General features: G+C 63.0%; 1 protein-coding gene across 13 annotated transcripts in view; it reads right to left on the reverse strand.

The window, feature by feature from the left end:
* The window catches only part of LOC138824809 (plasma membrane calcium-transporting ATPase 2), a 142,997-nt gene that overhangs the window by 81,809 nt on the left and 36,501 nt on the right, over positions 1-24,687 (reverse strand). The window contains exon 1 of one of the 13 annotated variants that reach the window (XM_070019114.1): positions 13,316-13,411. The exons of the other annotated variants lie outside the window; for them this stretch is intronic. The gene's annotated coding sequence lies outside the window, so the exon portion shown is untranslated. Of the gene's footprint in view, positions 1-13,315; positions 13,412-24,687 lie in introns of those variants that run through there. 13 annotated transcript variants of the gene reach the window in all.

Here is a 24,687-nt window from a genome sequence, read left to right on the forward strand (position 1 = left end):
TCACATTCCCGCTCCTTCTAGTAATGGCCAGGACAGCAGCAGGACGCCACACACAGTGTTCCTCTCCCTGTGGTTCCAAGGCCCTGGAAGCCACCCTGCCTCTTCTCGCCGCCCGCCAGCATCTGTAGACCCCGACACGGGGCAGACTCCGGGTCCTCACCAGGGCGCAGGACTGTCACACAGGCCTGTGTGCTGATGTCACTCCAGCTTCCTTCTGGCTGCCTAGCTCTTGTTTATCCTTCTCTGCCTGGCCACTCAGAGGCCCCCTGAGCCCTAGGCCCTATAGTGGCTGGGGTCTCCCCTATGCCCTGCAGCCTCCCCCACCCCCAGCCTAGCTGGCTGAGGCCTTGAGCAGGTCATTGTGTATCAGTGAGCCTCGATCTCCTCATCTGGAACGGAGAGCAGCCTGCAGCCGGGGCCCATGGGCGGTGGCACCCACGGCTACCCGGGGCAGCACCCAGCAAGGAGCCTGGGGCAGGCACGTTACTTGGGCCTTTCTGTGAGTTCTTTTCAATTCATGCACTGGTCCTAAACTCAGGGCCTGGGTATTGTCCCTTAGCTTTTTCTGTTCAAGGTTGGTATTCTACCACGTGAACCACAGCTTCACTTCCATCCTTTTGGTGGTTAATCTGAGATAGGAGTCTCTCGGACTTTCCTGCCTGAGGCAGCTTTGAACTATAATCCTCACATCTCGGTCTCCTGTGCGGTGGAACTACAAGTGTGATCCACAGGGGCCCAGCTGAGGTCTCTCTGGCAAAAAAAAAGCCTCTATCAGTCTCAGTTGGCACTTAAAAGTGACAGAATGTTTGCTTTTTGGGGTGAGGGGACATCTTTTCAGGGGTGTGTCTCCTGACATTGTTTTTTTTCTTGTGACCTTTGACTTTGCCTTCTGCCCTTGCTTGTGCCTGGGTTTTGTTTTGTTTTTAAAGCTGACCTTTTGCATCCGCTCTTTTTATTTGAGCTCAGGCTCTGCCACTGCTCGGGGTGTCCAGGCTGGTTAGTTGGGAGCAAGAGGCACCTAGAGAAAAACTGCAGGCGCTGGGCAGTGCTTGGCACCCGCCCCTGCTGGGCTCTGTGTGTACCGGCTCCTTAACTCTATAACGGGCCGCAGAGAGGGCACAGCACCCCAGCAAACAGCGAACAGTCCTCCACACTCAGCCTCTGCTGCTCTGTTCCCAGGATCCCAAGCCACCAGGATGACCTGACACACTGCTAAGCGATGCATGGAAGCCCCAGATACAACTTCCTATCCAAAGGTATATATTTAAAAAGAAAAGAAAAAAACCACCTAAAAAGCCCTCTAACCCGTGTCTGCCAGGATCTGGGAATGTGGGGCAGAGGAGGTGCCAGAAGACTTCTGCACATCTGAGTGGATGGAAGTCCACCCCTCCATCCTTCCACCTGCCTACAGATGGGGAGAGATGGGGAGGGGCTGCCTAGGGCCGGGCTGGGCTGGGCTGGGCTATCGCTATCCCTGCCTCGGCGGGCTGCAGGGTGTGCGGAAGGAAGCGCAGGCCTCGGTGGGCTGCAGGGTGTGCGGAAGCAAGCGCAGGCCTCGGCGGGCTGCAGGGTGTGTGGAAGGAAGCGCAGGCCCCGGCGGGCTGCAGGGTGTGCGGAAGGAAGCGCAGGCCTCTGCGGGCTGCAGGGTGTGCGGAAGGAAGCGCAGGCCTCTGCGGGCTGCAGGGTGTGCGGAAGGAAGCGCAGGCCTCTGCGGGCTGCAGGGTGTGCGGAAGGAAGCGCAGGCCTCGGCGGGCTGCAGGGTGTGCGGAAGGAAGCGCAGGCCCCGGTGGGCTGCAGGGTGTGCAGAAGGAAGCGCAGGCCTCGGCAGGCTGCAGGGTGTGCAGAAGGAAGCGCAGGCCTCGGCGGGCTGCAGGGTGTGCGGAAGCAAGCGCAGGCCTCAGGCCCTGCTGTCCCAGCCCCTCTGCTCACACTGGTGGATTATTCTGGGAATTCAAACGGCTGTCTGTCGTTTAAAAAAGGAAAAGGGGAATTTTCAACATGGTTACCGCCTGGCTCTTTCTGGGCCGCTCTGTGGGTTGCGCTGGGGGGAGGCTAGGGAGGGGCCGGGAGGGCTCAGGGCACAGGCGCGGGGCGTGGCCTGGTAGTCTGACCAGCCCAGGCTCCCCCTTATGAAGGCCTGCCCCCCCACCTGTCACGCAAGCGCAGGGCACTCCTCTCCTCCCCTCCACGGCCCAGCCTCCAGCTGCTTCTCCCCCCCTTGGCCCCTCCCAGGTCACAGGTGTGGGAACCTCTCTAGCACCCCCTCGCCAGGGAGAGCGCACACAGCAGACGCCGCCTTCCATCCTTCCTGTCCCCTGCCCCAGGGAAGACCTCAAAAATGTCCTCCCCCCCCCCCCCACTACTCCCATGCTGCCAGGCCAGGAAGACACCAGGCACAACTTCAACTAGGCCCAGGCTGTCGCCCATGATGGTGTTCAGAGGACGTTTTCTGGGTGGTACCTCTCTAAGTGTGTGTGTGTGTGTGTGTGTGTGTGTGTGTGTGTGTGTGTGTGTGTGTGTGTGTGTGTGTGTGTGTGTGTGTGCGCGTGCTTGGGAGACCAGTACTGGGGCTTGAACTTAGAACCTGGGTGCTGTCTCTGAGGGTTTTTTTCCTTTTCTCAAGGCTGGTGCTCTAGCACAGCTCCTCTTCTGGCTTATCTGATGATTAACTGGAGACAAGAGTCTCACAGATTCCTCCTGCCATGCTGGCTTTGAACTGCGATCCTCAGACCTCAGCCTTCTGAGATCCGAGATCTAGCTAGGATGACAGAGGTGAGCCACGAGCACCAGGATACCCCGGTCACCTAGCCACGGCCTCCCAGATGAGAGCTATTCCTGCCCTGTGCCCCCTAGAACCAGCTCTTCAGATCCGGCCCATCCATCCATCCATCCATCCATCCATCCATCCATCCATCCACCCATCCACCCATCCACCCATCCATCCACCCATCCATCCACCCACCCATCCATCCATCCATCCATCCACCCATCCATCCACCCATCCATCCACCCATCCATCCATCCACCCATCCATCCATCCATCCATCCACCCATCCATCCACCCATCCATCCACCCACCCATCCATCCATCCATCCATCCACCCATCCATCCACCCATCCATCCATCCATCCATCCACCCATCCATCCATCCATCCATCCACCCATCCATCCACCCATCCATCCATCCATCCATCCACCCATCCATTCATCCATCCATCCACTTCACAGACATTTCCTGTGCATCTGTCCCATCTAAGCCTTGAATATGAGAAGGAAAAAGAGGACTGGCATGTGTGAAGGACCAGGAGTTGGAGGAGCAGAAAGGATGCTGGGAAGTCTGAGAAAAGTGAGAAGTTGGGGTGAGAGGTCACACCCCCAGGGGCTTCTCTGTACAAGGAGTCTGGGTTTGCTCCTCTCCATGGTTCAACGGGACGAGTACAGAGTTTGGGCCCCTCGTGGCCACTCAAGGAGAGCCTAGGACTGAGGGCCCAGAGAGAAGATGGGTGCCGGCATGGAGGACTGCCCCTCACCCACTCAATGTGGGCTCACCGAGAACCCACCCCAAAGGGGAAAGGCACAGTGGCTGATACTGAGGTAGAACCCCAGAACCTGCAGTTCTGCGAGGTGAGGCAGGAAGGCGCCCAGGGGAGGAGACGTGGGCCCAGAGAGGTTAAGTCACGTGCCCCAGGCCACACAGCAGGGAATGGAGCCCAGCCCCCCAGGTTCCAGCTCCGCTCTTCAGCACTGCACTGTCCCGGCCCCCACACCCGCCACGCTGAGATACTGCAGCCCAGGGATGTATCTCCCTGTGCGGATGGTGCCCCTGGCTGCCCCAAGACTCCCACACGTCCCCTAAGAGGCCGCTAGCCAGCACACATGCATGCACGTACGCTCAGGACCTCTGGCTGGGGGGCCAGGACAAGGCCCTGGGGCTCTGAGAGCATCCGTGATGGGAGGACAAGACACACACGGCGGTAGTGATAATAAGAGCGGGTGTTGGGCACTGGGCAGAGCAGCCCTGTCCAGACCCCCACAGCGGCCACACCACTGCCCCATGACAGACAGAACCTGAGGCTACAGAGCAGACTGGGGCGCAGGCCCGGGCTGTTCACGGTGGCTGGCATGCGCTTCCCACATGAAGTGCCGCTCCCCAAAGGCACGCGAGCCGGCCCTCCCTCCAAGAGCAGGCCGGGGCCTGCCTGCCTGCCACGCCAGGCCAGTCGGCCTCCCTGCCTGTGCCCTGGGGGCCCAGCGGGGACAGCTCATCCCCAGCCTGACGGGAGAGCCGGGGAGCACTGGTACCACGGTCAGCGCCATAGGGCCGCCAGGGCAGCTCCGGGCTTCATTCATTCTGCCCCAGGCCCCGGGAAGGGTGGGGAAGAACTGGGGTCTGGCCAGCGCCTGCGATCACCATCACACCCGCCACAGCTCAGCCCTCGGCCTGTGATACAGAGGCGGTGGCGGAGTCCTGGGGAACGTGGCAGTTGTGCTGGTGGGGGGGGGCACCCCAGCTGGGCACCATCCGCCAGCGGCCAGCGAATCTGGGGCTCCTGGCCTCGTGGCTGGGCCCGCCAGGTACTCCGCCAGTATCGGTTTTTATTGATTTACATGCCAGGCCTCCTTCAAGATGGCTCTGAGCTCAGACACCCAAAATTGGCCCGGGGAGAGTGAGAAGCCCTTCATTTTCATCCGAAATGAGTCATGTTAAGTTGATAAATTTAGAAGTGGTCTAAAGAGCTCTTCATCTCCTGGCTTCAGATACTCGCTCCCAGAGCTGGGTACCCAGCAACCCCTGCATTCCAAACACACCGTGTGTGTGTGTGTGTGTGTGTGTGTGTGTGTGCGTGTGTGTGTGTGTGTGTGTGTGTGTGTGTGTGTGTGTGTGTGTGTGTCTCCCCCCCTTCCCCCTGAAACAGACCTGCTGCCCTGTCCGGCCACACCCCATCCTGTCCTGCCAGCAGGGCAGGGGGTACCCACTAGGGGGTACGGAGGGCCAGCTCCGTCCCCTGGGCAGGAGGCATTGGGGTGCAGGTCACCTCCACCGAGGAGGCCAGCCCTTCCCCTAAGTCCTGCCAGCTCGAGCTCCCCACCCACCGTGCCCAGCGCCCGCTCCAGAGCCGGACTCAGCCCCTCCCGTGACCTTGGCAGCCAGGGAGGGCGGAGCCTCGCGGAGACATGGGTGTGCAGCTGGCTGCCGTCACGCTTGGAGCCAGATGCAGCCTCACCGTGTGGGACCGGGATGGGCCGGCCGCACTCGGAAGCCCCCTTCTCCCTGTGGGGACTGGCCCTGCCTGTCCCTGGCCCCAGCTGCCCAGCCACGGGGTGCGCTGTGTCACCCCAGAGCCTGACGGCTCATGGGCCGGAGGCTCCACAGGCCCTGGGAGGGGGCGGGGGACGGCCTGGCTCTGCTGCCCCCCTGTGTGTGCAGGAGGGAACCCGCGGGCCCCTCCCTGTCCGGCGGGGCTCGGACCCAGCGCCCATGCAGCCGGCAGCAGCCTCTTCCCAAACCTTCCCTGCCGTGGCCAAGACCCCTTCCATAAAGATCAGACTAACACGGGAGGAAGAAGCCCCATGGAGCCAGCGCCCGACACACCCGGGCCTCAGTTTCCCCAGCTGCAAAGTGGGTCCTTCACTGAGCTGGGTGCTCATTCTCACTGCCACGGATGGAGCTGGGGGAACTCACTAGAACTTTAGCAAGTAGTGACCATCCACATTCCTGCCAAACACGAACTGAAGCGCCGGGGTTCTGTTTAATCCACGCAGCGCGGCGGGTTGCGTGCTTTTTTAGATTCCTGTTTTAGAGACAGAAGGACCGAGGTGCAGAGACTGGGACACTTGCAGCAGGTCACACCGCAGAGAAGTTAGTGGGGCGGGAATTGGAGAACTGGGGTCTGAGCTGCAGATGCCTCCCTGTTTGTTTTGAGCTGCTGTTATTAGGCACCGACTGCATATGGGCATTCTTACAGCGCAGCTATGGGGGGGCGCTTGAGGGGGGCCCAGCGAGACCAAGCTGAGGAGGTGGGTGGGACCCCGTTTGACCCCACTACGTGGGGGCCCCTTCTCAACCCTTTATAGGTTTTATCTCCTTCACCGGACTCTGTCGACTCGGAGTTGCCAGGACCATAGGAGGCATGCTACGTCATGTACAGCTTCAGGACAGACAACGGGTGGCGAGTTTCGCAGTGGAGGTTTCCCCAGGCTGTAACCAGGACTGGGGCACATGAATGCAACATCTTGGAACAGAGACTCCCTTACGTATCTGTACCTCAGGCTACAGGTGGGAGCTGCAAGAGGGGGAGCCCGGGGACCCCGCTGGCTGGGGGTTGGGTCCCACTGCCGGGTGGACCTCAGCCCTGTGTGGTACCATCCCAGAGCCAGGCCCGGGGGGGGGGTCAGGGGGCACACACCCTGCCCACAGATGGGCCCCGGCCTCAGCCTTTGCTCCAACCACTTCTGGTCCCTCTGGCGTGGAGGCCTCAAGGGTTGGGGGGCCCTACTCCTCACAGCTCCACAGCTCAGCGCCCGGGGGCCGCCCCTGAACTTGGGGCCAGCAGGTGTCCAAAGGAACCAGCCTGGAGGATGCGTGGGCCCCAGGACATCTGCCCAGCCACCAGGGATGAGCCTCCACCCAGCTTTTCTTTTTGTCAGTTGTGGGGCTTGAACTCAGGGCCTGGTCCCTGTCCTTGAGCTCTTTTGCCCAAGGTGAGTGCTCTACCACTTGAGCCACAGCGCCACTTCCAGTTTTGGAGTGGTTACTTGGAGATGAGAGCCTCATGGGGACTTTCCTGCCTGGCTGGCTTTGAACTGTGATCCTCAGCTTCCTGAGTAGCTGGGATGTTAGGCACGAGCTACCGGTGCCTGGCTCTCTATTGAATTTTTTTTTTATAATGTATTTATTGGTGATACTGAGATTTGAACTCAGGGTCTCATGCTTGCTAGGCAGGTTCTCACCAGTCGAGCCATGCTTCCATCCCTGTTCACTTTGGTTGTATTTTAGAGAGCATCTCCCAGTGTTCACCAGGGCTAGCCTGGACAGTGGTCTTGCCATTTCTGCCTCCCATATAAGTGGCTTGAAAGGCCCAGTCTGTTGGTGGCAATAGGGTCTCATTTACTCTGGCCTTGAAACACAATCCTCCCAAGCTCTGCCTCTCAGTAGCTGGCATTTCAGGTCTGAGCCGCTCAACGGTACGGGTTTTGTGTTGTTTTGTTTGAGACAGTATTTCTACATAGTCCAGGCTGGCTTCAACTCATAATCCTCCTGCTTCGGTCTCCTGAGAGCTGAGATGGCAGGCATGAACAGTTATGCCGTGACTCATACCTTAGTGTTGTTTGTTGATGGTACTAAGATTTGAACTCGGGTCCTTGTGTTTGTGAGGCAGGCATTCAAACACTGAAAACCTCACCCCGCCTCGGCTTTATAAAATCCTCCCTTTGGTGCCGGAGAGACCCACTTTCCCCCTTCAAGTCTCCTGGCACTTGGGCCCCAAGGCTGAGCTGTGGCCTGGTACCCTGCTCACAGGCTGGAGCAGGGCTCTGGGACTGCACCGAGGCTCTGCCGGAGGCCACCCTCCTTGGATGGGGACTTGCCCCATCTGGGGAGACCTCCAAGCTATCCGGGCGTGCCTGTCCTGTCCATGACAGCTCCTACCCACCATCGGAGGTCAGAGGAGTTCCAAGCTACTTCACCCAGGGAGACGCTGAGCTCAGAGGAGCAGAGCTAGAGGCCCGAGGTCTCACAGTGGCCGGCTCTGCTGTTAGCGTTTCAAGCCAAGAGTCTGCCACTACTCCATCATCCCTCCCCCGTCCCGGGGCCACGGCTCCCTTTGCATCACGGTCCCGTATACTTTACCAGACAAATTATAGCCGTCCCTCTATCTCCGTGGTCTGGGTTCCAGGACCCCACTGGCTCTCCAAGCCCCGGAGGCTCAGCTCCCCCTCCCCCGCCGGCGTAGGACGTGTCTCAGCACCCCACAGAACCTGCATGTGCCCTCCTACACACGGGTGTCACCTCCAGGTGACTCACACCACACACCACGTAAGGGCCACGCCAGTCACTGCTATGCCCGTCCACCCCAGACCATCCCGTGCTGGCCCTGGTTAGATCCTCTTTCACAAGAATCACAACGACCAGGTGGACCCATTTCATAGAGGGGTCCACTGAGGGCAGGCCACCGAGCGAACCCTATTCAACTGCTGCACAGCACAGGTAGACGCGTCCTAGGCCTTGGTGAGGCCGCCCCCACCCGAGGACACGCTGCAGCCGCGTCCACATCCACCCTGAGGTGCACGCCACCGGGGCCTGATAGATCCCTGAGCTGTTGCTGCCCGGGTCTCCAGATAAGCACGTGGAGGTTTACAAGTGAGTTGTAGAGATTTTGTGTGTGTGTGCGCGCGCCTGTGTGTGCTTGAACTCAGGGCCTGGGCGCTGAGTTAAATTTTTCATTCAAGGCTGATGCTGTACCCCTTGAACCATGGCTCCGCTGTTTTTTTTTGTGGCAGTTAATTGGAGAGAAAAAGTCTCATGGACTTTGCTGCCTGGGCTGGCTTTGAACCGTGATCTTTAGATCTCAGCCTCTTGACTTGCTGGGACCCAGACCCGAGCCACTATCCTGGCTGTCTCCAGCCGTCCTGTCTGGGCCCAGACAAGCCTTTTAGGCCCTGGGTCTCCTGGCTAGGGGCCTGGTGGGTCTCAGGCAGCCCTCCCCCCCAGAAAGACCTCCCAGGAAAGGTGGAAAGAGCGGCAGCCCCCCAGACGCGGGTGGGAAGCCGGGGCTGCCTCCCTGCTGCGGCGTGGCAGTGATCCCCTCCTGTGCCCTCCTCTTAGTTCTAAGGTGGCAACGGTGAGGAGACGGGGCAGGAACCAGCAGCAAACAATAGCTGCCGGAGACCAGCAGGGGGCTTGACCCATGGCCCCTCTGAAAACCAACTGCAACCCTGGATGGTGCCCGCGCCAGCACTGTGGCTCTGCCGGTGCCATGGTTCAGGTTGTGATGACAACAGAAGAGCGGATGTGGGGAGACCCCGGGGAAGAGGGGTGTGAAGGTGGAGGCAGACCCAGAAGCGTGCCAGCCACAAGCCAGGAGACGCCCAAGGCGGTGGCCAAGGCCAGAACTCAGAACCAGCACAGCACCGATCTCCCCCGGCCCCTCCCCCAAAGACCATGCTGCCCACCCCGACTCCAGAGTCCTACCAGCCACACTGAGAGACAACACGGCTCTGCTCTTGGGAACCGTCTAGCTGGTGGTGATTTGTGATAGCAGGCTCAGAAAGCAGAGTGGCTCTGCTTGCTGTTCACACCACAGAGTCCCAAGCCTGCGACCTGGGGGCTGCGCAGCAGGGGCGCACACGTCACCGGCACGTCCCCCCCCCGCGAGGGGTGGCTGGAGACCACCCGACAGCAGCGGAAGCAGGCCTCTCCTGAGGTCACACGCCAAGCAACCGCTCGGGCCTCAGACCACTCCCAGGACCCCTGTGGCCTCAGGGACCCCGCCGGCCCCAGACAGCCCCGCCATCTTGCCCACCGGCTCCTGGCCGGTCCCTGGGACTCTCAAGGGCTTTCCTGTTGGGCATGCAATGCACCGAAGGCCTTAAATCCTTCCCTGTCTCCACCGCAGGGCTTGTAGCCTCCTGGAGAGCAAGAGAGCCCAGGCCCTGTGCCCAGACCCCCACTCCCCCTGCGGCCATAAGCCAGCCCCCCCAAAGTGGTCAGACTGGGCAGCACAATCCTACTTATGCTCCAAAACACCCACGTTTGAAGGGGCAAGGCACATAAGCCAAGAGCAGCAGGGGTGAGGCGGGGAGGGTCTGGGGGGCGGGGTGTCACACCTGTGCCTCAGTCTCCACAGTGAGTGGAGGCGCTGAACCTTCAGCACAGCCCCTCACAAGAAGCACAACCCCCCTCCCCAATATCACCTCGCTGGAGGTGCGGCCCAAACCTCAGGATGGCCATCTTCTCTTTACGTGCTCAGTGGGCAAAGCCACACACCCGACCGTCCCGTCTGGTCCTTTCTCCCTCTGCAGGTCCGAGGTGCCCACGGGCGAAGGAGAGGCAGGTTCAAGACCTCACCTGGGCGGGGGCCGGGGGAAGGCCGGGGCATGCGGGTACCGGGCGCTCCCACACGGCTGTGTGCTGCGGGGAGGGCGGGGGTGGAGGTGGGGACCTGCTCAGACCCATGGCGTGCATGCGCGTGGCACCCAGGTGGCTTGACTGAGCCCTCAGGGAGCCGAGGGCAGTGGAAAGGAGTCTTGTTTTGCACCCCGGGTCTCCTGGGCCCCAACCCTGTGTCCTGTACCCCTGCATGCCAGCTGGTCCCCGCACAGTCCGCTTTACATCTCTGGGGAAGACGGAAATTAAGGAGGAGGGGCCATTTTCCCAAGACCTCAGTTTCTCCAGCTGTCAGTAGGCACCGGGTGGGGGAGCACAGCACCTACGTCGGCCCCAGCCATGGGGTTGCACGGCCCCCACAAGCCCACTCCTGAGAGTACAGAGAAGATGGGGTGACGATAGCCCAGGACCCCCGAGACACTCAGAGATGGCCCACACACCAGCCTCCACTCGCGATGCCACCCCACCCTGGATTCCCTTCCTCTCCTCTGGGGACCGTGGAGTTGGCTCTGGACTGCTCTGCAGCTCCTGATGCCAATCAAATATTTGGGCAGAGCCAGAGAGAGGGCCCTGGCTCTGAGGGGGCCTCGGGATGGGGCACGGGCGGGGCTGGAAGAGCCTGGCCCCACGCGCGAGAGGGCTGAGCCGCGCAGAACTTGTGTGGCTGGGTGGGCGCAAGGTCACACCGCTGGCCAGGGGCAGAGGCTGCTCCAACACCCGGGGAAAAGTGGGGCTCAGAGAGAACCCCAGGGCTCTAGAGCATGGCATGACCTTGGGTGCATCTGTGCCCTGGCTGGGCCTCAGTTTCCCTCTTGTAAGCACCATGTGTGTAACTGTAACCAGGTAACAGGATGCAGAACCCTCCAGAATCCCCCCCCCCCACCTCCAGACCCTTCACCTTGGGGTCTTGGACTTTCACCTCAACCCTAAGTTCTGGGTCTGTCAGTTCGCAGGATGTGGGTATTGCATCAAGAGTTGGCCTCATGCCGGAGGGTCTAGAGAAGGGGGGGGGTACCCTCACCAGCCCCAGCTGTGATCTTGGGTGCAGTTTCCCCTCTGGGCCTTGGGGGTGATGGGGATGAGAGTGGAGGTGATGCTCAGGGCGGGAGCTGGGGAGTGCGGGGCGGGGGGGGGGTCTGTCACTCTCCCAGAGCCCCTGACTGGCATCTGCAGTGGGGGAGGGGAAGGAGAGGACACAGTGGGGGAGGGGGAGGGGCTGGCGGTGTTTGGTCTCTGCACTGGCCATGAGCCACAGGCAGCTTTTCTGTCCCCTCCAGGGGGGGACGTCCAAGCTCCGAGACCCCCCCCAGACTAGTGGGCCAGCTTGCTGATGCCTGGACGCTGGCCGTCAGGGCCACAGACAGCCTCCACGCCCGCCCCTCCCGTCTCCTTTCCAAATCCACACTGCCTCCTCTGCAGCCTGTCCACAGCCGTCCCCACCCCAGCTCTGCAGGAGGCCGGGCCGGCCACTCAGGATCCAGAGTCCCTCTGGCCTCCTGGACTGTCCCCTAGGGGCTCTCCCCACACACACACACAAGCTGAAGGAGCAGGCAGGCAAGCAGCTGTGGCAGAGGTGGCACCGGAGCCGTGTTCACCGGTGGGCACGTACTGGTGTGCTGTGCACCTGCCAAGGTGTGGCGAGGCATGCAGGTGGCACTGGAAGCCCGCACGGCATGCCCAGCACCCCGCCCGGGGCCAGCCCTTGCATGGCACCCAACACCTTTGCAGGGCGCTGCAGAAAGCGCTCCAGGGGAGGGTGGCATGCATGTGGGAGGCTGAGCTCACAGGTGCTGCAGTTTGGTGCACACTGGCCTCGTGTGCAGGTGCTGGGGCGGGGGCGTGCGTGTGCACGGGCATTCTGCCTGTGAGCATGTGTGAGCCAGAGTGTGTGTGGTCTGAGCACAGTTCACGCCCCGCTCGTGGGTTCTGTCTGTGTACACGTACATCTACGACCCTGTGCAATGCCCTCTGCAAATGACGGCCCCCGGGCGCACGGGTGGCCGCCAGCGCCGGGCGGGCCCCTCCGCAGAGGACTCCCCACAACCACAGCCAGCCGCTGGCTCCTGAAGGAAGTTAGCCGGGGAGGAAGGCCCCTCCCGCCGCTCGCTCACGTCAAAAGAGAATTTCTCCCCGCGGAGCCGGCCCTGCTCCTGGAAATGCCCCAGGCTGCGGGACCGGAGGGGAGTCCCTAGCCAGCGTACCCCGAGATGGAGGACCCTCCGCCCACTCCCTCCTGCTTTTACCCTTCTGAAGGTCGAGTCGGGCAGGGGCGGCGGCGACAGGGGTCTCTCTCAGGATGGGGCTAGGACAGGGGGAGGGGTCCCTCTCCGGATGGGGTTGGATGGGGGGGTGTCCTCTCGGGATGGGGGTGGACGGGGGATGGGGTTGGACAGGAGATCCCTCTCGGGATGGGGGTGGATGGGGGGATGGAGCTAGGACAGGGGGGTCCCTCTCGGATGGGGTGGCCGGGGATCCCTCTCGGATGGGGTGGCCGGGGTCCTCTCGGATGGGGTGGCCGGGGTCCTCTCGGATGGGGTGGCCGGGGGTCCCTCTCGGATACGGTGGCCGGGGTCCTCTCGGGATACGGCCGGCTGGGGAGACCCCCCCCGGTTCAGCCTGTGTGGGAGGGAGCGGGGTGGCCGCATTCGTGACCCCTGGGGGGCTCAGCCCGAGGCTGACGACGGGGGCCGCCAAGGCGCGGGATGTCCGGGCCCAGGGTGCCGGCCCGGCCCCACTCCCGCCGCGTCCGGACCCGCGCCCAGCCCGCGCCCCGCCGGGGTCCTCCGCGGGGTCCCCGCCTCTGCGCCCCGGGACGAGGCTCGGACGGGAGCCGGGTCCCCGCCGCCGCCGCCGCCGCCGCTCCAGCCTTGCGTAACAGCCGGGGGCGTGTGCGGCCGGAGGCGGGGACCCCGCGCGGGGAGGGACCCCGCACCCGCGCCCCGCACGGAGCCTCCGCGCCCCGCGCGCCCCGCGCCGCACGCCGCACTCGCGGGACCCGCATCCGGCGTGCCCCTCATCCGCCTCGGCGGCCGCCAGATAAACAAGCCCGGCTCCCCGCACCCCTCCGCGCCGCCGCCGCCGCCGCCCGCACCGGGGAGGGGAAACTCCAGCCCCGGCGGGCAGCGCAGCCCGGGCCGCGCGGCCAGGACGGGCGGCGGCGGCGGCGGCCCATTGTGTGGCGCTCCGCCGGGGACGCCGCCGGTACTTACTTGGCTGCGGCCGCCGCCAGCTTTCCGCGCGGCTCCGGGCGGGCGGCCCCGAAAGCGCGGTGCGGTGCGGCAGCCGGGCCCGCGCGCGTCCCCCCTGCGGACCGAACCATCCTGCGGCGGCCGGGCGGGCCCGCGCGCGTCCCCTGCGGACCGAACCATCCTGCGGCGGCCGGGCGGGGGAGGACGCGCGCCCCCGCGCGCCCCCGCGCCGCCCCGCGCGTCCCCGCGCCGCCCCGCGCGCGCCCCCGCCCGCCCCTGCGCGAGCGAGCGAGTGCGCGCGCGCGCGCCGGCCCGCGGGGAGGGGGCGGGGCGGGCCGGCGCGGGGGCGCGCGGGGCGGCGCGGGGGCGCGCGGGGGGGGCGCGGGTCCCAGCCGCCCCGCCACCGCCGCCTGGTCGGCGGCTTTAATTCCCCCTGGGATCCGCGGGAACGAGGCTCCCCGCGGCACGAATGTCAAGGGCACGCGAGGCTGGGGCGCGCCCACGAGGGCCCTGCGTGGTGGGGGCCGTGGAAGCGGGCCACCCCGAGTGGCCATCTCTACTGTCCGGAGGGCTCCAGCCCCCCTTCCCTGGGGGAGCCAGAGCACCCCTAAACTCAGAGCAAAGGTTGCACGGGGGGGGGGGAGGCAGGGCAGGACCCCCCTTCCCGTCCTGGAGTGGGGGCCCTGGGCGGACAGACCCCACCCGGGTCAGGGTCTGTGGGGGCGTTCTGTGATGGCCACGCGTCCAGGAGGGCTGCAGGGTCTGGCCATGCCCGGGGGACCCCTGTGAGGGTCTGGGGACCCCTCCCCCTGCACCTGCCCAGTCGCCCACAGACCTGTGGCCCCTTGCATTCTGAACAGGTGGGACCTCTGTCTTGGTGTCAAGGTGAGGATGAGTGGGGGGCCCAGAGGGCTCCCCAATTCCCACCATCTGAGCTACTCCCCCAGGAGGGAGGTGCCCTGCTGGGAGTGTGCCAGGCACCTGTCAGCCTGAGGAGGTGCAGGGGGACCCCTTCTCCCTCCCCAGGAGCTGGTTCCCGAGAGCTGCCTCCTTCCCTGCCCCCCACCCCGCTGCCCCCTTCTTCCACCCCCCCATTCCCCCCCGCCCCCAGCCCGACGTCCCGCTCGCTGCCGCTCCATCCCCGGCTGGCACAGAATATCAATTTGTCTCGTTAAGCTGAACGTCTGCACTGCACCAAAATCAGAACCGGCCGGGCAGAGGGGCGGCCGAGGGAGAGCCGAGCCACGCAGGGCCCAAGGCAGGCCCACCTGCCACCAGGCTCCCTTCCCCCTTCCCCCTCAAGCCCCGTGCCCGTGGGGGTGCGGGGGGGGGGGGCTCTCTCCCGGGACAGGTGGAGCGGCCTCTGTGTGCGTGTGTGTGAGTGTGCGTGTGTGCGCGCGGGGTGGCGGCTCTAGGAAGGGAAGGATGCTCAGGCCTGGCACCCATCCAGCCAGCATGCCCGAGAGGCCAGGCCAGCACCCCCTCATTGCGGGGGGCAGCCTAGGACCCTGCTGGGAGAGGCTTATGCCCCATCCTGCAGCTTGGGGTGGGGGAGCCCGGAAGCAGCCTCGCTCTACCCCAACTTGGAGGCTCAGTGCCAGCACCGTTCTTGGAGGGGCTCTACCCCTCTGGGTGGCGCAGGGTCGCTACCGCCCCTCGGTGGCCAGCGCTGGGGACGTGGGCAGAGGCAGGCGGACAGCGGGGAGAGGCCTTTGCAGCTCCTGACGCCCCCCCCCAGCTCCTGTGCCAGGAGCCAACCATGTCCGCCTCTCCATTTCTGGAGGTGGAGGTCCCATGTTCCATGACTGCAAACTCCCAGAACCCAGCAGGGGCAGCGCCCAGCTGCCCACCCCGAGGACATGACCCCTCCTGTCTCCAGCGTGCCTTTCGCTTTGTAAAGGCTCCCGGAGCTGCTGGGAGCACCTGTCGGCAGGGAGGAGGCTGTGTGGGTGGCACAGAGGGGGTTGGTGGCCGGGAGAGGGCTGCACAGCCAGCAGGGGCACTGCACCTGCGGCTGAGCTCTGTACTTCCTCAGCCCGGGGGAGGGGTGTCCCCCAAAGTGCAGAGGGCAGCCGTGTTTGGGGGGGGCTGTTCATTCATGGGAGAGGCCCGGCTTCTGCCTGCCTCATGGTCCTGTGGCCAGGGGGACCCTCCCCCACACACCCCGAGCCTCAGGCAGTCATGGGCTTGGCTTTCCAGAACCCAAGTCAGGCAGCCCAGCTCTTGAGTCCACACCTAGGTGACTGGGTGCTGATTCCTACGCGTGGAGGAGCAAAGTTTGAAAGTGCATCCTCGGCTTCTGGGTCCATGAGCTCTTCCCCATCCCTCAAAGTCCAAATCAAATGGCCCCTTCCTGACTCCATGCAGGGCTCATGCTTCTTTCTGTCCAGCTCCAGCCATGCCACAAGGCGATCGCGGGGGCATGGCTGTCACTCACGGGCCGTGACAGACAGGGTCCCAGGGGCTGCATCCCAGAACCTAGTAAAGTCTCCCACAGGTCTGTGGTTGCGGGATTTTGCTAACTAAGCCCCAGAGAGGAAGACCCTCCAGACCCTCTCCCATCTCAAGGACGAATGGAGGTGGGGGTGGGGCACATGGGACAAACACATCCCCCCACCCCCGCACGGCGGCCACTGGGTCACTGTCCGTCCTTCCAGGATGCACTGGAGGCCGGGACGCTGGTCAGGCAGCGGGGTTGGGCAATCAGACAAACAGGACACTGGTGTTGCAACTCCAGGAAGGCCAGGGATGACAGGTCAGGGTCCCGCAGCAAAAGGGGAGCCGTGGGCAGGCTGCGTTGGCCACAGGGTGCTTTCTCTCTCCCTCCCCCCCCCGGGTGGGGTGGGGGCTGAGGTCTCTGCTCAGGCATCTGCCAGTCAGGTCTGAGTGGACTGGACTGGGTCAGCCTGGCCTTCCTTGGACATGGGGGTCTCTTCTCTGGCCTGACTCAGGGCCTTGAGCACAGGGGCAGGGGTCCTGGGGCGGCTCTGGGTGGGGTGACCAACAGCTGCTGGGTGTTCCCGGGGGGATGAGTGATTTTCTAACCCTGCACCCCCATTTGATGGAAGTCCCCAAGCCACAGCTGAGAGAGCTCACTCCACTCCCGCCCCTGCACCTGGGGGCCAAGGGTCCCCAAGTCGGAGGCGAAGGCTCAGTCTCCCAGGCCCTCAGCCCCGGGCCTCGCCACAGCAACCTGTGACCTGGCCTGTTCCAAATCTTCCCCCTGTACCCACCAAAGGGAGTCCCCGACGGCAGACCGGGCTCGAGTCCTGCCTCCCTCCTGCCCCTGCTGTGTGGTCTTGGCCAAGGACCCCAGGCTCCTTGGGGGTCACTTTTTCCCACGTGCAAAATGGGGTGCAGTGACATGCGTGGCGGGGCTGCTGACCACGGGAGATCCCCGGCCTCTCCCCGAACGTGACATCCGCAGATGCCCCCCAGGGGCACAGACCCCAGACCCCGCTCCTGCCACTGGCCCCGGCTCCCCACCGCAGGGAGGGTGTGGGGGGCTCAGCGACCCCCTGCCGCGGGTGTGTGTCTCCCGTGGCACCTGCCGCGTGGTCCTTCCATAGCCCGGGCCCTCCTTGTGTCCCTATTTCACAGGGAGGAAACTGAGGCAGGGTTGGGGCGAAACAAAACCCGGAGGCAGGAGGTGGCTGAATCTGGGGCTGCACGAAGCCCCGTCCGAGCCGGGCGGCCCTTGCGGATGGGAGCCTCCTGCTCCCCCGGCCCCGCACCCAGCCGGGCGGGGGCACGGTGCCCACGGCTCTCCAGGCTTCCATGGCTGCAGCTCACAGGTCCGTGGCCAGCAGAGCCGAGGAAGGCGGCCAGGAAGTGGGCACCTTGCATCCTGGGACACCAGGGGGGTCAGGAGGGCTCCCCGGGACCCAGCCTCTGCCCTCAGGCCGTTCACGCCACAGCTCTGCCCAGCCCTCATCCTGCCCTCTCGCCCTCAGGCTGTTCACTCCACCGCTCTGCCCAGCCCTCATCCTGCCCTCTCGCCCTCAGGCTGTTCACTCCACCGCTCTGCCCAGCCCTCATCCTGCCCTCTCGCTGGCACCGCCCTCTCTTCCATGTCACTGTGCCTCAGCCCCTTTCACAGCCCGTCTCCCTACTCCAAACTCACGAAGTTCCACGCTCTGTGGTTGTGGTTTTTGTTTTGTTTTTTGGTCAGTCCTGGGACTTGAACTCAGGGCCTGGACACTGTCTCTGATATATATATATATATGTGTGTGTGTGTATATATATGTATATATATGATATACGTACACATATATGTATATATGATAGATATATACACGTGTATATATATATATGTATATATGCACATACATACATGAATATACATACACACATATGTATTTTTTAGTTGTGAACTCTGGGCCTGGGCGCTGACCCTCAGCTCTTCAGCTCAGGGCTAGTGCTCTACCACTTGAGCCACAGCGCCACTTCCAGTTTTCTGGTGGTTCACTGGAGATCAGAGTTTCATGGCCTTTCCTGCCTGGGTTGGCTTTGAACCATGATCCTCTGATCTCAGCCTCCTGAGTAGCTAGGATGGCAGGCGTGAGCCACCAGTGCCCTTTTCTCTGAGATATATTTTCAAGGCTAACTAGCGCTCTACCACTTGAGCCACAGCTCCACGTTTGGCTTTTTCTTTTTTTTAAGTTTTTTAATTGGAGGTTAGTGTCTCACAGACTCTCCTGCCTGGGCTAGCATTGACTCTTGATCCCCAGGTCTCAGGTTCAGAGTAGCTGGGATTACAGGCGTGAGCCCCCGGTGCCCAGCTGCTCTGCATCTTTGACCCACGCGCTCTGGCCACCCCTCTGCCTGGGGAACTCCTATTCATCCTTCAAGAGTCCACGGCAGCAGCCTGGCCTCCATGAAGCCTTCCCTGGTTTCCCCTCCCCGGGAACAGTTTGTGCCAACCGCTCTGCCCGCACGTGACCAGCAGGAAGGCACTCGGGGGGCAGGAAACTGGGTCTCGTCAGCAGGTAATAAGCTCAGAGCATCCAGAGCGCCAGCCGCGGACCACAAGCAGGTTTGAGCGTGTGGGTTTGTGTGCTTGGGGAATTCTCTCTGACCCTGTGGCCCTGGTGCAGGAGCTCGGGTTTCTGGAGCTCGTCTGTAATGGGGACCCCTGCACACCGGCCTCCCTCAAGTTCCCCATCCAGAGTGGGGGCGTGGCGGGTCCACTGGGGGCCAGGCTGGACGCTGGGCATGAGACCCGAGTGCCCAGGGCAGCTCTGTCCTGGAGGCTCATGCTCAGCTCCTGACAGTCCGGCCTGCTGCCATTACTCCCTCCTCTCCTCCCTCCCTCGGTCTCTTCCTCCCTTCCTTCCTCTTTCTTTTCTTTTTCTTTTTTTTGGTCATGGGCTTGAACTCAGGGCCTGGGCACTGCCCCTGAGCTCTTTTTGGCTCAAGGCGAGCGCTCTTTGAGCCACGGCTCCACTTCTGGTTTTTGCGTGTTTGATTGGAGGTAAGAGTCTCATGGGGACTTTTCCACCCAGGCTGGCCTGGCAGCACGGTCCTCAGCTCCCAGCCTCCCCAGTAGCCAGGACTACAGGTGTGAGCCACCGCAAGCGCTGTGCTGGGGCGCTAGCATTCGGGTATGCGTGAGTTCAACTCCCGGTGCACTCCTCAGAGGAGGAGCATGGGAACAAGCATAAAACATCAGGAGGAAAGGAACGCATCGTTGGCTGAGCACCTACGGCAGGTGTGGGCCTTACTGCCCCAGAGCAGCTCAGAGAGGGTCAGCGGCCACCCCGAGTCACACAGGGAGGCAGCCGGGGCTGTGACTGCTCTGTTATTCCTCCCAGAGGGGGTTGTGCAGGCGGAGCAGGAAGGGAGGGCCCCTGGGGAGGCCGGGGGAGGAGGGCTGGGGACGGGAGTCTCGTGAGTGCTGGCAGTGCATGGGCATGCCCAGGCACACGCGTACCTGCGCACGTACGTGTGCACACATGTGCAGGGAGCCCATTCGTGGTGGGCGGTGTGACTCGGGGCCAGCCCTCAGCCTCTCTGGTCTCGCCCTTGCCCCGTGTCGCACGGACAGTGACTCACGCGTCCCCCCGCCCAGTCAGCTCAGTGAGGCTCCGCTTCCACGCGCACACGCGGTGCCAGCTGCGGGGACCACGGGAGAGGGCGGGGGAGCCGGGGCCGCTCCACCAGAGGGTCTAGAGTCATGAGCCCCAAGGGTGTGAGCGGGAGAGGCCGTGATACCTCAAGCAGAGAACCTGGTGCCCACAGAGGGTGGCAAAGCTGGGGGGGGGGTGCTCCAAGTGTCCCTGGGTTGCATGTGGCTTCTGCAAAGGCCCTGAGGCCGGAAAGGAATGGAAAGATGGTAAGGATAGGCGGGAGCAGGCAGGGGACACATCTCTGGTTTTAGAGACTCAGTTGGATGGGGATTGAGAGCCTTCCTCTCGGCTGCCCGGCCACCCGGCAGTAACCATTAGGCCACCTGCCCACAACAGGGCCAGGCCTCCGGGCAGAAGGGAGGGAGATAGAGGGAGAAGGTGTTGGGAGAACAGAACAGCTGGAGTGAGGACTCCGGTCCAGGGCCTGGGGGGAGGGGCGCCACCATGGTAGCTGCTAGTTCTCAGAAAATCCCCCCACAGCCTCGACTCTCAGCCCCATGTCTGTGAGAGGCACAGAGAGGTCAGGTGACCTGCCCCAGGCTGCCCAGCAGGGGTCAGAACACAGCTGGTGGTTCCCCAAACTGTCCCTCACCCACACCGCAGTCTGTGCCCTACATCTGGGGAAGGCTGGGCCGCCCAAGTGGCCACAGGGACGGGGGTGGGGGCAGAGAAGGGCGGACAGGCCGAGGCCCAGAGCTGGGTATCGTGGTCTGCAGGGGGGAAGGATCTAGAAGGGGATGCTCACAGAAGTCTAGCTTGCTTCTTGGCTCCTTTCCGCCAAAGCAGACACCGCTTTATAAAGTCACGGTGAGTCTAGTCCTTGGCTTTGAGAAGAGAGGGATCTCAAGGCAGCACGATCTCAGCTTTCAGCATGAATTGGGCACCTACTGCATGCCTAGTGGGAGGGCCCCTGCCCGTGGGGCTCAGCAGGACACTGGGCTGCAGAGGAGAGGAGGAGGAGGGGACTGTGGGGGGGCGGGGGTGTCTGCCGGGGATGAGGGCAGGGTGGCATTTTGTTCTTTTCCCTCCTGTGGGGGTCTCTCAGGACCCCGTCCCTCTTGGGCGGTAACCATCTCCCCTCCCCGGCTCCCCGGGACCTGATGGGGTGTTTAGCGGCTGGCACCCTGGAAGGCTCCACCTGTCACACACACACACACACACACACACACACACACACACACACATACACACACAGGCCTCAGATGACCCTGGCTGAGTCATTTCCCCTCCCCGAGCCACCATCCCAGAGTGGAGTGGGAAGTGATTTCCCTCCCTGCAGCCAATCGACTTCAAGATTACCCACAAGTCCCTCCCCTGCCCCATGTGCCAGGCGCCGGCGCCCTCAGCCCCGCTCCTTTCCGGTGTCCTCATCTGCAAAGCGGGGGCGGTAAGGAGGGCCCCCCCGACGCTGCTCCGTGGCACCGTGCACCCCGTCTCCCTGGGAGACCCCAGTGTGCTCAGCGAGCCCAGCGCAAGGTGCCGTGCGAGGGCCACGGTGCCCCTGTGAGGGCGATGCGCGTGTACATCTGTCACGTTCAGATGTGCTTCAAAAATGCCACAGGTGTGTGAGCTACGGCCGGCCCTGCTCAGCTAAAAATAACTCATGACAAAGGTCACGGCGGCTCCAGCTGCCCGGCACCTGCCTGGGGCGCTGGAGGACAGAGCAGCTCCACCTGCCGCCCCAGGCCGGGCCTCCGGAGGGGGCTGCCGGCCTCCCGGGCATCAGGGAAGGGTGTTCTGGTTCCTGGCCCCAGGGTGCCACAAGGTGGGGGCGGGGGAGGCCTCCGTGTCTCCATATGCGAAATGAGAGGCAGAGCAACCCTAATCCGTGCCACAGTCTCCTGTCACTCCCCCAGGCTGCACCCCGGGCGGTGCTGGGTGGGCGCCGCGCTGGGCATCGTGGGCAGGGGGTAGGGTCTGCTTGGCTCTGCCCCGGGCCGTGGGCGCTCAGTCAAGAGGGGTGTGTGAATCAGGGGTACATGCTCGTGCAGGTGCCGCAAAACCCCAATCCTGTCCTACACGGCATTGGGTGGGCGTGGCTCGGGGCAGCCCGCGGGCAGTGGTCCTGGTTCGATGTGGCCATCCATGGCGGGGGGAGGCAGTCCAGGCCCAGGCGGAGAGGGACGGGCAGGACCCCTCCCCGACAGGTCCTAAGTCCTGGCTTTGGGGTCGTTGGTCCCTCAAAGGATTTGAAGCCCAGATCCTAGGTTCTGTGAAATGTGGCATCATCTTCCTTCCTTCCTTCCTTCCTTCCTTCCTTCCTTCCTTCCTTCCTTCCTTCCTTCCTTCCTTCCTTCCTTCCTTCCTTCCTTCCTTCTTTCCCTCCCTCCCTCCCTCCCTCCTTCCTTCCTTCCTTCCTTCTTCCTTCCTTCCTTCCTCTGTTCCTTCCTTTCTCCCCTCCCTCCTTCCTTCCTCTGTTCCTTCATTCTTTCATTCTCTCTCTCATCTCTCTCACATCTGTCTGTCTCTTTCTCTCACTTGTTCTCTCTTTGTGCCCATCCTGGGGCTTGAACTCAGGGCCTGGGCGCTGCCCTTGAGCCTTTGTGTTCAAGGCCAGTGCTTTTCCACTTGAGTCACAGCTCCACTTCTGGCGTTTTGCTGCTTAACTGGAGCCAAGAAGCTCATGAACTTTCCTGCCTGGGCTGGCTGTGAACCTCCTGAGTGTTGGGGTGAGGGATGTGAACCAGGTGACCGGCTGTGGCCCCATTTTTTTTTTAAATCAAGGCCTTGGGCACTGGTGGGTTTTGCAGCTCGGGGGTCCCAAAGCCTACCTCTCTTGGACTACTGACCAACCATCATCTTCACCCATCCCTCCACAGTGCCGCCGTTCCCTTGGTCTCTTTCCCCTAGCACCTTTAAATAAGCAACAGCTTATTTACAAACCGGGCAGGGCCTGTCCGCCCAGGATGGCCGCTCCCGCCTGCACTCGGCTCTGGCAGCCATGACCTTGGCCCCAGGGGGGATCTTGGGGGACATCTCAGAGTCCAGGCAGGGCTTCCCCGGGTGGCCACGGTGGGGGGGGCTGGCGGTGAGGCCGGGGGTCCCACTGGACGAGGCGCCCTGTCCTCCCGCCCCAGCCCCGGCGTCCTCTGAGCGGGGAGAGCGGCTCCCGCACACCTTCCCCGCCCCGCCCCGCGCTGCGCTGCGGTGTCCTGACCTCAATGACTAACACACATTCCTGGCCTAGTTAGAAAGCCCCCCGCCTCCCGTATTTATAGCCACCTGCGCCTCTGAGGGATGCCCTGCTGAGGAAGTTGCCTTTCTTTCCTTTCCATTCTGTCTTTTCTTTTCCAGTTTTTGGGCTTCAAAGCCCAAGACTAGAACTTGTGATCCTCCTGCCTCAGGCTCCCGAGCGCTGGGATTATAGGCATGCCCTGCCAGACCTGGCCGACAACCTCCTTTTCTTCTCCATGTTCTGGCTGCAGTCCGGCCTCACCGTGGGCTCTGTCAGACCCTCCTCCCTGGGCACAGGAGGGCACCAGAGGTTTCTGGGTGACCACGAGCAAGTGGATCCCTCCCCGATCTCACCTGACAAAGGGGAGCCATCAGCCCCCCTCCCCCCGCCCCAAACCTGGATTTCCTTTGAAATCACAGCCCTGGAAGGCAGGAGTCCTGCTCTGAGCCACTGTGAGCTCATTTCATTCCCACAGGAAGCCCAGCGAGCAAGTCGTGTGGCTCACACTCCTGTTTCCCAGAGATGGCGCAGAAAGTTTGTGCAATGTACCCCAGGCCACACAGCTCACGGAGATGCAGACCAGATGGGTGGAACCCGTCCCCTGGGGGGCCCTGTGCTGAGCTGGGCATGCCCAGCAGGTCCTCAGCGACACGGCGGATCTGACCCCGTGTATTCTTGGCCTTTGGGGTCTTTTAACCTCCCTGGCTGTGATCAAGTGTCCGGGTGGGCTCAGGGAGCAGCGCCGACCTCCAGTGCTCTCTGGGAGCTCTCAGGGGAGAGAGCCACAGCTAGGCCGGGCCAGGGAGCGCTCTCGTGCTGCCCGGGCCTTGCTCAGAGTGCAGCTCGGCTCCAGTACAAGGTCATCCTGGGAACGTGGGCTCAGCACCTGCTCCGTGCTCCGTCAGCAGCTGCTCGGAAAGACAAGACCTCTCTGCCAGGGCACTGAGAGCAAGGGCTGGAGTTGGCCTACACCCTGCCCGGAGAATGTGGGAACATCCCGCAGGGTGTGGTCGGGCAGGCCTAGAATCCTAGCTTCCCCGGAGGCAGAGGCAGGGGGATCTTGATTTCTTGGTCAGGCCAGGCAAAGACAGTGAGGATCTGTCTCAAAAACAAAAAACACAAAAGGGCCGGGACTGTTGCTCAGGAGAAGTGAGCTTCCTGGTGTGCAGAAGGCCCTGGGGTCGAACCTCAGCATTGCAAAGAAACAAAGAAGCGGGGACATCCCATTCGACCCTGTTACCCCCTTTCCTTGGCTGTGCCCCGACTTTACCCTGCATAGTGACCCCTGACACGTGCAGAAGTGGGACAATGTCTACTCCTGCAAGATAAACCAGCGCTGGGTCTTAGAGGAGATCCCCAGCCTCGCTTCGGGATGCTGGGATGCAGACAGGTGTCAGGCTGCCCGTCCTTAACCAGAAAATGGATGGCCGACCCTGATTTAATTAGCGTTTTCTTACAGCGACTTAGGGAAATGTGTAATTAGCTCAGGGGCCCGGAGGGAGAGGCCCCGGCACCAGAGCCGGAGCTGGAGCAGGCAGGCAGGGAGGGGCGCTAGCTCCAGGTGATGGGGGGGGGAGGGGAGGGGAGCGAGGCTGGGATGGAGCAGAGGGAAGGCAGTGTCCACTCGGCACTGTGCTGGACCAGCACGGTCCAGAGGACGAAGTGGAGGTACTGGCGGGGCCCAGGATGCCCCCACGCCCCCACGGCTGACAGCAGCCACTCCCGGCCACGCCTGCGCAGACTCTGTCCCCAGTTCCCAGCAGAATGCCCACAGAACTGGGTCTGCCGTGGAGATGGGGTAGGTGGGCAGTCCCGTGACCCTTGCCTGAGGGCTTCAGAGGCTTCGGGCTTCGTGGTCTAGCTATGGCTGAGTCCCTGAGCTGGGAGCCGAGGTGAGGGTTTGGGGTGTGGGGTGGGGCCCCAGGAAGGGACCGGCCGACACCTTTCTCCTGGGAGTGAGCTCTCGCGTGGGCAGGACTGGACTGATGATGGTGGCCAGGGCGGGTTGTCAGAGCGAGGCTGGCCTCCGGCCCGGGCCTCCTCCTCTGTGCCCCCTGCCCTGCGGCCTCCCACCCCAGCTGGCGAAGCAC

The sequence above is a fragment of the Dipodomys merriami genome, unplaced genomic scaffold (genome assembly GCF_024711535.1).
Source record: "Dipodomys merriami isolate MVZ:Mamm:240054 unplaced genomic scaffold, mDipMer1.0.p SCAF_13, whole genome shotgun sequence".
NCBI classification, from domain to species: domain Eukaryota; kingdom Metazoa; phylum Chordata; class Mammalia; order Rodentia; family Heteromyidae; genus Dipodomys; species Dipodomys merriami.